Source organism: Galeopterus variegatus, unplaced genomic scaffold (genome assembly GCF_000696425.1).
Source record: "Galeopterus variegatus unplaced genomic scaffold, G_variegatus-3.0.2 Scaffold2127, whole genome shotgun sequence".
Classification (NCBI taxonomy): domain Eukaryota; kingdom Metazoa; phylum Chordata; class Mammalia; order Dermoptera; family Cynocephalidae; genus Galeopterus; species Galeopterus variegatus.
The window spans coordinates 142,179-148,178 of NW_007728238.1; positions in this window are offsets into that span (position 1 = coordinate 142,179).

Below are 6,000 nucleotides of genomic sequence, written 5' to 3' on the forward strand. Positions count from 1 at the left end.
CAGAAAGCTGAAAATTAGCTTAGTCTGAGTTGGCATTTCCTGTTCCCACCTTAGCCTCCTCCCTTACCCCTCAACAGCTGGTGGCCAGTCTTGTTTGGTAAAAGTCAACATAAACAGGTGATAATACTTCCTCTACTTGTTTGTTCCCTTTCTCTAACTGCTCAGCATCTGCTGAATTAAAACAACACCAGGATAATCTTTCCCTTAGGGCAGGGAAATTGAAGTATTGCTTGGCGGAAAAGCTCATAGCTGCTTCCTGCCATCTGAAAGAATTTCCTGCCTTGCAACTGAGAGTTCCAAGTCAGGGGCTTTTCCTTTGGTTTATTTATTTTTGACACATAACCTGCACTCAGATATATATTTTATATTATCTACAGATATAAACAGTAGCTCAAATGCCAGCTCATAAAAAAGGTCAGGATTGAAAGTCAGAAAAATCAGGTGAAAATATTAATGTACATCCACTCATTCAGAAACCATTTCAGTTCATTTTCATGGTAATATGTACCTACGGGGAGAAATAGAAATGTAAGTTCTCTTAGCCTAGCAAAATTCAGAAAGAAGGAGGCACAAGGGGATAGGAGTAGCGTTGGGAAATTAAGAGCAGGACCAATGCAAATTTTCCAGGAAGAAGGATTCTTGTAAACTGCCTGCAACACTGGATCAGTGAGAAGATGCCTAAGATGTTTATGTGGGAATATGTAAGGCTGGGTGAAGGGGTGTTCCCTTGTTTGAGTCTCAGACACCCCATCCAACATTTAAGAGCCAGAGTTCCTTATAATCAGCTTCTCTCCATTTCACTTTAATATAGTCTTTATTTGGGACGACACAAGTGTTTATAAAACATGGTTTCTGATAGTCTATTTGAGAAGACAGACATGTACATAAATAGCTCTAGCATACATAGGGCAGCTCATATTAAGAATCTTTTTTTTTTTTTCCTTTTTGTCTTTTTTCGTGTCCGGCAATGGACCGCAACCCTCAGTGTCGCGCCCGCACCGGACCGGGACCGGCAACGGGATCGCAACCCTCGGTGCTGCGCCCGCCCCTTGCTCAGCCAGTGAGCGGGAACCGGTCTGTATGTGGGATCCGAACCCTCAGTGGGAGCGCTGCCGCATTCCCAAGCGGCGCACTGTAGCAGTGCACCACCGGGCCGGCCCAAGAATCTTAATAGAGATAATTTTTGTAGAGTGAAAGAATCACTTGAGTCTCACCTGACAAGGGATGGTTTTTCTGTAAGTGCAAAAGGTTTGCAGTGGGAAACAGATCTAAGTCTTGGGGGTTCAGTATCTTAACTAATAAGGACTTTTTTTTTAATTGAAATATTTGAATATATTTGAATAATTCACTTAGATTTTTTTGTTTTAATTTTAATTGTAATATAGTTGGTTGTACATATATGTGGAGTACAGAGTTGAATTATATATTATTAACTAATAAGAACTTTATCTGGAATGTAAGTGACATATAAAAGTCTGGACCGATAGCTCTTAGAGTTTTTCTGGTAGAGGTGGAGGTGGCTGGAAAGTAAGAACATTTGGATTAATTGTAATTTGGACAAGTAGTTTTTCAAAGTGTGTTTTTGACTTATTTATAGGTCATTAAACCAATAAGGTAGTCAAAAAACATTTTTAAAAATTAAAATGAAGCAAAACTATCAGAATGCACTATCTGTAATAAGAGTAAGTCTTATTTTGTAAAACTTGTTTACACTTTTGATACATTCATATGTATACATATACATGAGCTGGGTTACAATGTAAGATGTGTTTCCTGCTGTGGGGTCAATAGTCAATGATTGTTTCACTCCCTCTGAAATTGGATAGAACTGCTGGGTTCAAGTCTGGGCTCTGCTGCTTTCCACTTGTGTGACCTTTGGCAAATTGCTTAAACCACTCGTTTTTTCTCATCCGTAACACGGATATTTATAGTTTCTTTCCTGTAGAGCTTTTAAGTGGATTAAATTAGTTAATCCAGGGCCAGCCCGGTGGCGCACTGCTACAGTGCGCCGCTTGGGAGCGCGGTGGCAGAAAAGTAAAAAGACAAAAAAAGGGAAAAAAAAAAGAAGTTCTTCTTATTTTTTTTTGTCTTTTTTACTGACCGGCAACGGGATCACAACCCTCGGTGTTGCGCCCGCACCGCGCTCAGCCAGTGAGCGGGAACCGGTCTCCACATGGGACCCTAACCCTCGGCGGGAGCGCCGCCGCGCTCCCAAGCGGCGCACTCTCCAGTGCGCCACCGGGCCAGCCCTGAAGACTTGTTTTTAACACTCCACAATAATCTAAAGTCCTTTGTTATATTAACTTCTAAAATGGTCCCGGTCCAGTACGGGCGCGACACTGAGGGTTGCGGTCCATTGCCGGACACGAAAAAAGACAAAAAGGAAAAATAAATAAATAAATAAATAAAATAAATTAGTTAATCCATGTAAAACACTTGGAACAGTGCCTGTCACAGAGTAGGAGACACTTAAATATAAACTGTTATAATTTATGGAAGACTCAAGCGAAAAGAGAAATAACAATAAGACACATACTATAGGCCAAGCACTCTGTTCTGCTTTTTATATAAATTACGTCATTTAATTCCTACCACAACAGAGTAGGACTACTATATCCATTTTACTGGTAAGTAAATTAAGACTCAGGGATGATAAGTACCTTGCACAGTTACACAACTGGGAACAGGTAGAGAAAGGATTTATACAGAATAGTTCTGATTCCACATTCCACTGTAGCCATACTGTCTTAGAGATATTTAACCAGACTGACATGAGTTCAAAGCAGCAGCACAGCTTGGTGGGTCTGAGAACTAGAATTAGACCTATTCATCCAACAATAATTGTTGAATGTCTTTCTTGTGTTAGAAGCTGTTCTAGGTCACAGTCCCCATGGAGTTTATATCCCGCTGGGAGAAAAAAGACTATAAACAAGTAATCTAACAGACTCATCTCAGCTAGTTGCCAAGACAAGATGAAATGATATAAACTATGGTAGAGGGAAGGCCTTTCTAAAAAAGATCTTTTGAAGAAAGACCAGATTGTTCGAAGGAGCCAGCCTGTGAAGGGCTGAGGAGATAGGCCAAAGTCCTGAGGCAGGAATGAGCTCTGGAATTTCAAGGAATAGGAAAAAGCTGGTGAGGCTGGAGCAGAGCAAATGAGAGTGGCTTTGGAGTTGCAAGGCAGGCAATAATGAGACCATGTAGATAGAGCCTTGTAAGGTGTGGTAAAGAGTTTAAATTCTATTATAAGAATAACATGCAGAGAGTTCTACTAATGTGAGTGACAAGATCTGATTTATATTTTTAAAGGATTACTCTGGCTGCTGTGTATAGAATTGTGGGGAGGCAAGAGAAGAATCAGAGAGACTAGTTAGAAGGTTGGCACAGGAGTCCAGGTGAGAAGTGACAGTAGCTTAGTCTGCACTGGTGGCAGTGGGAGTGGAAAAGCAGATGAATTCAGAATATATTTTGGAAGTGTAATGGACAGAAGTTGCTGAGGGATTAGCTGTGGAGAATGAAAAAGAATCAAAAATGACACTTAGGTGTTTTTTGGCTTGTGCAACTCTGTAGTTGACAGAGGTGCCATTGCCTGAGATAGTGTAGACTTAAGGATGGAATAACATGGAGAAAAAAAAATCAAGATTCTGTTTTAGACTGGCTAAATTTGAAATTCCACCAGCACATTAACCTCTGGGCAATACACGTACATCCCTCTGCTCTCGGTTGAAAATTCCTTTTAGCTTTCAAAAGTCTGAAGTTCCATGAGATTCTAACTTCAGGTCAGTATTTGCTAACATTCCTTCCTTCAACAACGTGCACACATGTAGATCCAGTCACCCAAGTTATTCATTGCACTATGAAATTAAGGAATGGTCTCCTTTTTAATTTTTCAAGCTCCTTAGGAAAAGAATTTTTAAAATCTTGCATCTGCATTTGTTTAATATTGGCATAATGCAGCTGAATGTTCTAGGATATAAAAATCGTACCAGAACTTGATGGTTAGAAAATCCTGGAGCAAGTAATGAAAAGCATCTGCTTAAAGCAGGCTGGCCAAAATATATATTTGGCATCATTCAAAGAAGGGTAATGTGAGAAGACATCAGTGATACAGCTAAAAGGTTTATAGGCTAAGCAAATGGGTTACTGCTAGTGGTGCTCTTGTTATCTTTAAGGATAGAGTCAACTAAAGGCAACAGGGTCCACACAGTGGGATATGAGATGATAACCCTCTATTTTTTATGGGGCTGGTGGATTTTTTAAGTGGATTTGTGTTATATTTGTCAAAAGAAGTTCTTATTTTTGGGCCGGCCCGGTGGCGCACTGGAGAGTGCGCCTCTTGGGAGCGTGGTGGCGCTCCCGCCAAGGGTTCGGATCCCATGTGGAGACCGGTTCCCACTCACTGGCTGAGCTTGGTGCGGGTGCAACACCGAGGGTTGCGATCCCGTTGCCGGTCAGTAAAAAAAGACAAAAAAAGGAAAAAAAAAAAAAGAAGTTCTTATTTTTAAGGACAAACTAATGTGGTCATGGATTTTCCTCATCCCTCAGGAGAATGAATATTTTAGATATATTCATTCAGTCAGACACCTCCAAGTACTTACTATGTGTCTTGGATGTAAAGTTGAGGAAGTCCTTCTTCTCAGGAAACTTACAATATAACAAAAAACAGATATATAAGCTAACTACAATAGGGTTTGATAAATGATCAAACAGCTGTGAGCAAAGTGTTCTGGAAAATACAAAGGAAGGATTCGGTGGTTGTGGTTGGGGGAAGTCAAAAGAGGACTTTACCAGGATAACATTTTGAGCTGGGCCTTAGAAAAAAGAGTAGTTCTTTAAGAGAAGCTAGAAATAGACCTGGAGATATGAGTGCACTTTTTGGTGTACTCAGGTAATTCACTGTGACTGGGACACAGGTTATAACCAGGGGATTGATAAAAAATAAAGACAGTGAGGCATTCTGAAAATGGATTATAAATGGGCCTTGAATGCCATGCTAGGGGATCCAACTTTTTATTCTGCAGGCAGAGAGAAAGCACCAAGGCTGTCTTTATAAGGTAGTGACATATGAGATGAAGAAAAACTGGACCAGAGGTCCTTAACCTTTCCTCTCCCATGAATACCTTTGGCAATCTGGTGAGGCCTATTGACCCTTCTAAGAATAACGTTTTTAAATGCATAAAATAAAATACAAACAAAATTACAAAGGAAACCTATGTTGAAATATAGCTATCAAAATACTGAAAATGTGTAAAATAGGAGTATTTGTGCTTCTTAATAAAGCATTAAATAACATGATCTAGCCACAGCTCTAATAATGACCATCATTTTAAATCAGTAATGATCATAAGTGATATTTCAGCATCTGCAATGGTGGTAATATGGTATGAAAATATCTGTGATTCTGTTAGTGGCCAAGTCACAGGTCCTGCCAATACTATTGGGGTTTGTTGCCAACATTTATAATTTTTTAAAAATGCAAATTTTCAGGGCCGGCCCGGTGGCGCACTGCTACAGTGCGCCGCGTGGGAGCGTGGCGGTGCTCCCGCCGAGGGTTCGGATCCCACATACAGACCGGCCGCTCACTGGCTGAGCGAGGTACAGGCGCAGCGCCGAGGGTTGTGATCCCATTGCCGGTCCCGGTCCGGTACGGGCACGACACTGAGGGTTGCGATCCGTTGCCGGTCACGAAAAACAAAAAAAATGCAAATTTTCAGTTAGAGATTTGTGAAAACTAAGATGTAATTTTTCTCACCACCCATGTTTTTGGTCCTTAGGGTAAGTACTCCCAAATTCAAGGCAGTGTGGAAACAGACTGGTTTAGAGACTGTTAAAATAGTCAGGACAAGAGGCAAGAAGAGCCTGCAGTTGGGTTGGAGTAAAGGAGCAGATTGGAGAAACATTTGGGAATTTGACTTGGTCTCTCCCACCCCTCAATGAGGAATTTCCCACGGAGGAATGGTGGGTAGATGTGGTCTGGCCAGGCAGTCACCAGGAAAGCGG